Source organism: Lipotes vexillifer, unplaced genomic scaffold (assembly GCF_000442215.2).
Source record: "Lipotes vexillifer unplaced genomic scaffold, Lipotes_vexillifer_v1.1 scaffold398, whole genome shotgun sequence".
NCBI lineage: Eukaryota > Metazoa > Chordata > Mammalia > Artiodactyla > Lipotidae > Lipotes > Lipotes vexillifer.
The window spans coordinates 4432-16769 of NW_006781236.1; the positions used below are offsets into that span (position 1 = coordinate 4432).

Genomic DNA, 12338 nt, shown 5'->3' on the forward strand with positions numbered 1-12338 from the left:
TAACTAGCCTTAACTCTTCACAAGTGTTAAGACAAAAACAACCCTGAGGACCTGTTCTATATTTAACAAACATGGAATTAAATATGTGTGTTGCTATATTGGATCATGAACAGAAACAGACATCAATATGTAATTTTATGTATTTGACCATCATATATTTTTATATAAGAGAATATCTTTTATCTTAGAAAATATACAGTGAACTATTTAGAGCTAAAAGGACATATCCCTGTAAATTATGCTCAATATTTCCAAGAAAAAATAAAGAATGAAAGAGAATAAAGCAAGTGTGTGAAATGTAAATATATGAGGATTTGAGAAAACTATGTGAGAACTGTTTGCATTCTTTGCAACTTTTCTTGTAAGTCAGATGTTATTACAAAAACGTTTAAAAAATAGAGTACTGGCAAAAAATTTGTAATTTTGAGATGATGTCAAAGGGAAGAGAACAAATAATTAAAATTTTGCGAGTCCCCAGTGAATGCCCAGAGTGTCCGAGCCTGCCTCCCAGGTTTCAGCAGCAGTGAACCGGGCAGCGGATTTCAGATACTCAGACTCCACCTTTACTTTCACCTGCATTGGCAACCCCAAATGTGACTCTCAAGGCTATTGGAGCTGCTACAACAGGCAAGACCTTCAAGATAGCAGGAGAGTAAGACTGGGAGATCACCTTCCTCCCCACAAATACATCAGAAATATATCTACATGTGGAATAACTCCTACAGAACACCTACTGAATGGTGGCAGAAGACCTCAGACTTCCCAAAAGGTAAGAAACTCACCACATGCCTGGGTAGGGCAAAAGAAAAAACAGAGACAAAAGCATAGGGACGGGACCTGCATCAGTGGGAGGGAGCTGTGAAGGAGGAAAGGTTTCCACACACTAGGAAGCCCCTTCACTAGTGGAGACAAGGTAGCGGGGGAAGCTTCAGAGCCACGGAGGAAAGCTCAGCAGCAGGGGTGCAGATGGCAAAACGGAGAGATTCCCGCACAGAGGATTCATGCTGACCAGCACTCACCAGTCTGAGAGGCTTGTCTGCTCACCCACCGGGGCGGGCGGGGGCTGGGAGCTGAGGCTCTGGCTTCAGAGGTCGGATCCCAGGGAGAGGACTGGGGTTGGCTGCATGAACACAGCCTGAAGAGGGCTAGTGCACCGCAGCTAGCCAGGAGGGAGTCTGGGAAAAAGTTTGGAACTGCCTAAGAGGCAACAGACCATTGTTTTGGGGTGCGTGAGGAGAGGGGACTCAGAGCACCGCCTAAATGAGTTCCAGAAATGGGCACGAGCTGCGGCTATCAGCGCAGACACCAGAGACGGGCATGAGACGCTAAGGCTGCTGCTGACGCCACCAAGAAGCCTGTGTGCAAGCGCAGGTCCTCTTCACACCTCCCCTCCCGGGAGCCTTTGCAGCCCGCCACTGCCAGGGTCCTGTGATCCAGGGATAACTTCCCTGGGAGAACACACGGCATGCGTCAGGCTGGTGCAATGTCATGCTGGGTTCTGTTGTCGCAGGCTCGCCCTGCATCTGTACCCCTCCCTCCCCACAGCCTGAGTGAGCCAGAGCCCCCTAATAAGCTGCTACTTTAACCCCGTCCTGTCTGAGCGAAGAACAGACGCCCTCAGGTGACCTACAAGCAGAGGTGGTGCCAAATTCAAAGCTGAACCCCGGGAGCTGTGTGAACAAAGAAGAGAAAGGAAAATCGCTCCCCACAGCCTCAGGAGCAGTGGATTAAATCTCCAGAGTCAACCTGATGCACACTACATCTCTGGAATACCTGAATAGAGAAGAAATAATCCCAAATTGAGGGGGTGGACTTTGGGAGCAATTATATATATATATATATATATTTTTTTCTTTTTTCTTTTTCTGAGTGTGTATGTGTACACTTCTGTGCATGATTTTGTCTGTATAGCTTTGCTTTTACCATTTGTCCTAGGGTTCTGTCTATCCTTTTTTTTTTTTTTTTGTAAAGTTTTTAGTGCTTATTATCATTGGTGGATTTGTTTTTTGGTTTGATGGCTCTCTATTTTCTTTCATTCTTTGTTTCTTTTTGTTTTTTATTTTACTTTTTACTATTTTAATTTTTAATAATTATTTTTTATTTTAATAACTTTATAAATTTTATTCTGAGCTATGTGGTGCTCTGGCTAGGTGTCAGGCCTGTGCCTCTGAAGTGGAGGAGCTGAGTTCACGACAGTCATCCGCCAGAGACCTCCCAGCTCCACATAATAACAAATGGCAAAGATCTCTCAGAGATCTCCATCTCAACGCCAATACCCAACTCCACTCAAGGACCAGCAAGATATAGTGCTGGACACCCTATGCCAAACAACTAGCAACACAGGAACACAATGCCATCCATTAGAAGGAAGGCTGCCTAAAATCATAATAAGGTCACAGACACCCCAAAACACACCACTGAACATGGACTTGACCACCAGAAAGAAAAGATCCAGCCTCATCACCAGAACACAGGCACTAGTCTATTCTGTAAGGAGACCTATAAAACCCACTGAATCAACCTTAGTCACTGGGGGCAGACATGAAAAACAACAAAAACTATGACCCTGCAGGAAAAGGAGACCCCCAAAACAGTAAGTTAAGCAAAATGAGAGGACAGAGAAACACACAGCAGATGAAGGAGCAGATAAAAACCCACCAGACTGAACAAATGAAGGGGAAATAGGCAGTCTACCTGAAAAAGAATTCAGAATAATGATAGTAAAGATGATACAAAATCTTGGAAATAGAATAGAGAAAATGGAAGAAACATTTAACAAGGACCTAGAACTAAAGATGAAACAAGCAACGATGAACAACACAAGAAATGAAATTAAAAATTCTCTAGAAGGAATCAATAGTAGAACAACTGAGGAAGAAGAAAGGATAAGTAACCTGGAAGATGAAATAGTGGAAAAACTACAGCAGGGCAGAATAAATAAAAAAAGACTGAAAAGAATTGAGAACAGTCTCAGAGATCTCTAGGATAACATTAAATGAACCAACATTTGAAATATAGGGGTCCCATAAGAAGAAGAGTAAAAGAAAGGGACTGAGAAAATATTTAAGAGATTATAGTTGAAAACATCCCTAATATGGGAAAGGAAATAGTTAATCAAGTCCAGGAAGCACAGAGTATCATACAGGATAAATCCAAGGAGAAACATACCAAGAGTCAGATTAATCAAACTATCAAAAATTAAATACAAAGATAAATATTAAAAGCAGCAAGGGAAAAATAACATACAAGGGAATCCCCATAATGTTAACAGCTGATCTTTCAGCAGAAACTCTGCAAGCCAGAAGGGAGGGACAGCACATATTTAAAGTAATGAAAGGGAAAAACCTACAACCAAGATTACTCTACTCAGCAAGGATCTCATTCCAATGTGATGGATAAATTAAAAACTTTACAGAAAAGCAAAAGCTAAAAGAATTCAGCACCACCAAACCAGCCTTACAACAAATGCTAAAGGACCTTCTCTAGGCAGGAAACACAAGAGAAGGAAAAGACCTACAATAACAAAACCAAAACAATTAGGAAAATGGTAATAGGACCATACATATCGATAACTACCTTAAATGTAAATGGATTAAATGCTCCAGCCAAAAGACATAGACTGGCTGAATGGACACAAAAACAACACCCATATATATGCTGTCTAAAAGAGACCCATTGCAGACCTAGGGACACATACAGACTGAAAGTGAGGGGTTGGGAAAAGATATTCTATGAAAATGGAAATCAAAAGGAAGCTAAATTAGCAATTCTCATGTGAGACAAAATAGATTTTAAAACAAAGACTATTACCTGAGATAAAGAAGAACACTACATAATGATCAAGGGATCAATTCAAGAAGATATAACAATTGTAAATATTTATGTACCCAACATAGGAGCACCTCAATACATAAGGCAAATGCTAACAGCCATAGAAGGGGAAATTGACAGTAAAACAATCAGAGTAGGGGACATTAACACCGCATGTTCACCCATGGACAGATCATCCAAAATGAAAATAAATAAGGAAACACAAGCTTTAAATTATATACTAAGCAAGATGGACTTAATTAATATTTATAGGACATTCCATCCAAAAACAGCAGAATACACATTTTTCTCAAGTGCTCATGGAACATTCTCCAGGATAGATAATAACTTGGGTCACAAATCAAGCCTTGGTAAATTTAAGAAAATTGAAATTGTATCAAGTATCTTTCTTTGACAGCAATGTATGAGACTAGATATCAGTTACAGGAAAAATTCTGTAAAAAATACAAACACATGGAGACTAAACAACACACTACTTAATAACCAGGAAATCACTGAAGAAATCAAAGAGGAAATCAAAAAATACCTAGAAACAAATGACAATGAAAACACAATGACCCAAAACCTATGTAATGCAGCAAAAGCAGTTCTAAGAGGGAAATTTATAGCAATACAATCCTACCTTAAGAAACAAGGTTGTGGAAAGATGGCGGAGAAGTAAGACGCAGAGATCACCTTCCCCCCCACAAATACACCAGAAATACATCTACACGTGCAACAACTCCTACAGAACACCTACTGAATGCTGGCAGAAGACCTCAGACCTCCCAAAAGGCAAGAAACTCCCCACGTACCTGGGTAGGGCAAAAGAAAAAAAGAATTAATTAAAAACAGAGCCAAAAGAATAGGGACGGCACCTGCACCAGTGGGAGGGAGCTGTGAAGGAGGAAAGGTCTCCACACACTAGGAAGCCCCTTCGCGGGCAGAGACTGCAGGAGGCGGAGCGGGGGGAGCTTCGGAGCCGCGGAGGAGAGCGCAGCAACGGGGATGCGGAGGGCAAAGCGGAGAGATTCCCGCACAGAGGATCGGCGCCGACCGGCACTCACCAGCCCGAGAGGCTTGTGTGCTCACCCGCCGGGGCGGGCGGGGCTGCGAGCCGAGGCTCGGGTTTCGGTCGGAGCTCAGGTAGAGGACTGGGGTTGGCGGCTTGAAGGGGTTAGTGCGCCACGGCTAGCCGGGAGGGAGTACAGGGAAAAGTCTGCACCTGCTGAGGAGGCAAGATACTTTTTCTTCCCTCTTTGTTTCCTGGTGCGCGAGAAGAGAGGTTTTAAGAGCGCTGCTTAAAGGAACTCCAGAAATGGGTGCGAGCCGCGGCTAAAAGCTCGGACCCCAGAGACAGGCGGGAGACCCTAAGGCTGCTGTTGCCGCCACCAAGGGGCCTGTGTGCGAGCTCAGGTCACTATCCACACCCCTCTTCCGGGGAGCCTGTGCACCCTGCCACTGCCAGGTTCCCGGGATCCAGGGACAACTTCCCAGGGAGAACACATGGGGGGCCTCAGGCTGGTGCAACGTCACGCCGACTTCTGCCACCGCAGGCCCACCCCGCACTCCGTGCCCCTCCCTCCCCCCGGCCTGAGTGTGCCAGAGCCCTCGAGTCAGCGACTCCTTTAACCCCGCCCTGTCTGAGCAAAAAACAGACGCCCTCCAGCGACCTACATGCAGAGGCAGGGCCAAATCGAAAGCTGAGCCTCTGCGAGCTGTGAGAACAAAGAAGAGAAAGGGAAATCTCTCTGAGCAGCCTCAGAAACAGCGGATTAAAGCTACACAATCAACTTGATGTACCCTGCCTCTGTGGAATACATGAATAGACAGCGAATCATCCCAAATTGAGGAAGCGGACTTCTAGAGCAAGATCTATGATTTTTTCCCCTTTTCCTCTTTTTGTGAATGTGTATGTGTATGCTTCTGTGTGAGATCTTGTCTGTATAGGTTTGCTTCCACCATTTGTCCTAGCATTCTGTCCATCCATTGTATTTTTTTAAAATTTTTTCTTAATAATTAATTTTAATTTAAATAACTCTATTATACTTTACCTTCTTTCTTTCTTTCCTTCCTTCCCTCCTTTAGACAACGAATCATCCCAAATTGAGGAGGTGGACTTGGAGAGCAAGTTTTATGATTTTTTTCCCCCTTTACCTCTTTTTGTGAGGGCATATGTGTATGCTTCTATGTAAGATTTTCTCTCTATAGCTTTTCTTCCACCATTTGTCCTAAGATTCTATCCGTTCCTTTTTTTTTTCTTTCTCTAAATAATTATTTTTTAATTCAATAACTTTATTTTATTTTACTGTATCTTCTTTCTTTCTGTATTTTTTCCTTCCTTCCCGCATTCCTTCCTTCCTTCCCTCCTCCCTCCCTCCCTCCTTTCTTTCCTTCTTGCCTTCTTACTTTCTTTTCTTCTTTCTTTCTTTCTTCCTTCCCTCCTTCCTTCCTTCCTTCCTTCCCTCCTTTCTTTCTTGCTTTCTTTCTTTCCTTCTTTCTTTCATTCTTTCTTTCCTATTTCCTCCAACTTCTACTAATTCTCTCTACTTTCTCTCCCTTTTATTCTCAGCCGAGTGGATGAAAGGCTCTTGCTGCTCCAGCCAGGAGTCAGGACTCTGCCTCTGAGGTGGGAGAGCCAACTTCAGGACACTGGTCAACAAGAGACCTCCCAGCCCCACATAATATCAAACGGCGAAAATCTCCCAGAGATCTCCATCTCAACACCAGCACCCAGCTTCACTCAACGACCAGCAAGCTACAGTGCTGGACAACCTATGCCAACCATATAGCAAGACAGGAACACAACCCCACCCACTAGCAGAGAGGCTGCCTAAAATCATAATAAGTCCACAGACACCCCAAAACACACCACCAGATGTGGACCTGCCCACTAGAGAGACAAGATCTAGCCTCATATACCACAACACAGGCACTAGTCCCCTCCACCAGGAAGCCTACACAACCCACTGAACCAACCTTAGCCACTGGAGACAGACATCAAAAACAACGGGAGCTATGAACTTGCAGCCTGCAAAAAGGTGAACCCAATCACAGTAAGATAAGCAAAATGAGAAGACAGAAAAACACACCGCAGATGAAGGAGCAAGATAAAAAGGCACCAGACCTAACAAATGAAGAGGAAATAGGCAGTCTACCTGAAAAAGAGTTCAGAATAATTATAGTAAAGATGACCCAAAATCTAGGAAATAGAATGGACAAAATGCAAGAAACAATTAACAAGAACCTAGAAGAAATAAAGATGAAACAGACAATGATGAAGAACACAATAAATGAAATGAAAAATACTCTAGATAGGATCAATAGCAGAATAAATGAGGCAGAAGAACGGATAAGTGACCTGGAAGATAAAATAGTGGAAATAACTACTGCAGAGCAGAATAAAGAAAAAAGAATGAAAAGAACTGAGGACAGTGTCAGAGACCTCTGGGACAACATTAAACGCACCAACATTCGAATTATAGGGGTTCCAGAAGAAGAAGAGAAAAAGAAAGGGACTGAGAAAATATTTGAAGAGATTATAGTTGAAAACTTCCCTAATATGGGAAAGGAAATAGTTAATCAAGTCCAGGAAGCACAGAGAGTCCCATACAGGATAAATTCAAGGAGAAATACGCCAAGACACATATTAATCAAACTGTCAAAAACTAAATACAAAGAAAGCATATTAAAAGCAGCAAGGGAAAAACAACAAATAACACACAAGGGAATCCCCATAAGGTTAACAGCTGATCTCTCAGCAGAAACTCTACAAGCCAGAAGGGAGTGGCAGGACATACTGAAAGTGATGAAGGAGAAAAACCTGCAACCAAGATTACTCTACCCAGCAAGGATCTCATTCAGATTTGATGGAGAAATTAAAACCTTTACAGACAAGCAAAAGCTGAGAGAGTTCAGCACCACCAAACCAGCTTTACAACAAATGCTAAAGGAACTTCTCTAGACAAAAACACAAGAGAAGGAAAAGTCCTATAATAACGAACCCAAAACAATTTAGAAAATGGGAATAGGAACATACATATCGATAATTACCTTAAATGTAAATGGACTAAATGCTCCCACCAAAAGACACAGATTGGCTGAATGGATACAAAAACAAGACCCATATATATGCTGTCTACAAGAGACCCACTTCAGACCTAGAGACACATACAGACTGAAAGTAAGGGGATGGAAAAAGATATTCCATGCAAATGGAAACCAAAAGAAAGCTGGAGTAGCAATTCTCATATCAGACAAAATAGACTTTAAAATAAGGACTATCAGAAGAGACAAAGAAGGACACTACATAATGATTAAGGGATCGATCCAAGAAGAAGATATAACAATTGTAAATATTTATGCACCCAACATAGGAGCACCTCAATACATAAGGCAAAAACTAGCAGCCATAAAAGGGGAAATTGACAGTAACACATTCATACTAGGGGACTTCAACACCCCACTTTCACCAATGGACAGATCATCCAAAATGAAAATAAATAAGGAAACACAATCTTTAAATGATACATTAAACAAGATGGACTTAAGTTATATTTATAGGACACTCCATCCAAAAACAACAGAATACACATTTTTCTCAAGGGCACACAGAACATTCCCCAGGATAGATCATATCTTGGGTCACAAATCAAACCTTGGTAAATTTAAGAAAATTGAAATTGTATCAAGTATCTTTTCCGACCACAACGCCATGAGACTAGATATCAATTATAGGAAAAGAGCTGTAAAAAATACAAACACATGGAGGCTAAACAATACACTACTTAATAACGAAGTGATCACTGAAGAAATCAAAGAGGAAATTAAAAAATACCTAGAAACAAATGACAATGGAGATACAACGACCCAAAACCTATGGGATGCAGCAAAAGCAGTTCTAAGAGGGAAGTTTATAGCAATACAAGCCCACCTTAAGAAGCAGGAAACATCTCGAATAAACAACCTAACCTTGCACCTCAAGCAATTAGAGAAAGAAGAACAAAAAAACCCCAGAGTTAGCAGAAGGAAAGAAATCATAAAAATCAGATCAGAAATAAATGAAAAAGAAATGAAGGAAACAATAGCAAAGATCAATAAAACTAAAAGCTGGTTCTTTGAGAAGATAAACAAAATAGATAAACCATTAGCCAGACTCATCAAGAAAAAAAGGGAGAAGACTCAAATCAATAGAATCAGAAATGAAAAAGGAGAAGTAACAACTGACACTGCAGAAATACAAAAAATCATGAGGGATTACTACAAGCAACTCTATGCCAATAAAATGGACAATCTGGAAGAAATGGACAAATTCTTAGAAATGCACAAACTGCCAAGACTGAATCAGGAAGAAATAGAAAATATGAACAGACCAATCACAAACACTGAAATTGAAACTGTGATTAAAAATCTTCCAACAAACAAAAGCCCAGGACCAGATGGCTTCACAGGCGAATTCTATCAAACATTTAGAGAAGAGCTAACACCTATTCTTCTCAAACTCTTCCAAAATATAGCAGAGGGAGGAACACTCCCAAACTCATTCTACGAGGCCACCATCACCTTGATACCAAAACCAGACAAGGATGTCACAAAGAAAGAAAACTACAGGCCAATATCACTGATGAACATAGATGCAAAAATCCTCAACAAAATACTAGCAAACAGAATCCAACAGCACATTAAAAGGATCATACACCATGATCAAGTGGGGTTTATTCCAGGAATGCAAGGATTCTTCAATATACGCAAATCTATCAATGTGATTAACCATATTAACAAATTGAAGGAGAAAAACCATATGATCATCTCAATAGATGCAGAGAAAGCTTTTGACAAAATTCAACACCCATTTATGATAAAAACCCTGCAGAAAGTAGGTGTAGAGGGAACTTTCCTCAATATAATAAAGGCCGTATATGACAAGCCCACAGCCAACATCATCCTCAATGGCGAAAAACTGAAAGCATTTCCACTAAGGTCAGGAACAAGACAAGGTTGCCCACTCTCACCACTCTTATTCAACATAGTTTTGGAAGTTTTAGCCACAGCAATCAGAGAAGAAAAGGAAATAAAAGGAATCCAAATCGGAAAAGAAGAAGTAAAGCTGTCACTGTTTGCAGATGACATGATACTATACATAGAGAATCCTAAAGATGCTACCAGAAAACTACTAGAGCTAATCAATGAATTTGGTAAAGTAGCAGGATACAAAATTAATGCACAGAAATCTCTGGCATTCCTATATACTAACGATGAAAAATCTGAAAGTGAAATCAAGAAAACACTCCCATTTACCATTGCAACAAAAAGAATAAAATATCTAGGAATAAACCTACCTAAGGAGACAAAAGACCTGTATGCAGAAAATTATAAGACACTGATGAAAGAAATTAAAGATGATACAAACAGATGGAGAGATATACCATGTTCTTGGATTGGAAGAATCAACATTGTGAAAATGACTCTACTCCCCAAAGCAATCTATAGATTCAATGCAATCCCTATCAAACTACCACTGGCATTTTTCACAGAACTAGAACAAAAAATTTCACAATTTGTATGGAAACACAAAAGACCCCGAATAGCCAAAGCAATCTTGAGAACAAAAAATGGAGCTGGAGGAATCAGGCTGCCTGACTTCAGACTATACTACAAAGCTACAGTAATCAAGACAGTATGGTACTGGCACAAAAACAGAAAGATAGATCAATGGAATAGGATAGAAAGCCCAGAGATAAACCCATGCACATATGGTCACCTTATCTTTGATAAAGGTGGCAGGAATATACAGTGGAGAAAGGACAGCCCCTTCAATAAGTGGTGCTGGGAAAACTGGACAGGTACATGTAAAAGTATGAGATTAGATCACTCCCTAACACCATACACAAAAATAAGCTCAAAATGGATTAAAGACCTAAATGTAAGGCCAGAAACTATCAAACTCTTAGAGGAAAACATAGGCAGAACACTCTATGACATAAATCACAGCAAGATCCTTCTTGACCCATCTCCTAGAGTAATGGAGATAAAAACAAAAATAAACAAATGGGACCTAATGAAACTTCAAAGCTTTTGCACAGCAAAGGAAACCATAAACAAGACCAAAAGACAGCCCTCAGAATGGGAGAAAATATTTGCAAATGAATCAACTGACAAAGGATTAATCTCTAAAATTTACAGGCAGCTCATGCAGCTCAATAACAAAAAAATAAACAACCCAATCCAAAAATGGGCAGAAGACCTAAATAGACATTTCTCCAAAGAAGATATACAGACTGCCAACAAACACATGAAAGAATGCTCAACATCATTAATCATTAGAGAAATGCAAATCAAAACTACAATGAGATATCATCTCACACCAGTCAGAATGGCCATCATCAAAAAATCTAGAAACAATAAATGCTGGAGAGGGTGTGGAGAAAAGGGAACACTCTTGCACTGCTGGTGGGAATGTGAATTGGTTCAGCCACTATGGAGAACAGTATGGAGGTTCCTTAAAAAACTACAAATAGAACTACCATATGACCCAGCAATCCCACTACTAGGTATATACCCTGAGGAAACCAGAATTCAGAAAGAGTCATGTACCAAAATGTTCATTGCAGCTCTATTTACAATAGCCCGGAGATGGAAACAACCTAAGTGCCCGTCGTCGGATGAATGGATAAAGAAGATGTGGCACATATATACAATGGAATATTACTCAGCCATAAAAAGAAACGAAATTGAGCTATTTGTAATGAGGTGGATAGATCTAGAGTCTGTCATACGGAGTGAAGTAAGTCAGAAAGAGAAGGACAAATACCGTATGCTAACACATATATATGGAATTTAAGAAAAAAAAATGTTATGAAGAACCTAGGGGTAAAACAGGAATAAAGACAGAGACCTACTGGAGAACAGACTTGAGGATATGGGGAGGGGGAAGGGTGAGGTGTAATAGGGCGAGAGAGAGACATGGACATATATATACTAACAAATGTAAGGTAGATAGCCAGTGGGAAGAGGCCGCATGGCACAGGGATACCGGTTCGGTTCTTTGTGGCTGCCTGGAGGGGTGGGATAGGGAGGGTGGGAGGGAGGGAGACAAAGAGGGAAGAGATATGGGAACATATGTATATGTATAACTGATTCACTCTGTTATAAAGCAGAAACTAACACACCATTGTAAAGCAATTATACCCCAATAAAGATGTTAAAAAAAAAAATTCCTAAAAAAAAAAAAAAAAGGAACGTCTCAAATAAAAAAATAAATAAATAAACTTACACCTAAAGTAATTAGAGAAAGAAGAAGAACAACAACAACAAAAGAAAAACAAAGATAGCAGAAGGAAAGAAATCATAAAGATCAGATCAGAAATAATTGAGAAATAAATGAAGGAAACAAGGGCAAACATCAATAAAACTAAAAGCTGGTTCTTTGAAAAGATAACGAAAACTAATAAACCATTAGCCAGACTCATCAAGGGAAGAAGGGAGAAGACTCAAATCAATAGAGTTAGAAATTAAAAGGGAGAAGTAAC

General features: G+C 40.4%; 1 pseudogene; it reads left to right on the top strand.

Annotated features, from left to right (window-relative positions):
• Window positions 1-481: 481 nt before the first annotated feature.
• The window catches only part of LOC103090913 (40S ribosomal protein S2 pseudogene), a 48723-nt pseudogene continuing 36866 nt past the window's right edge, over window positions 482-12338 (top strand).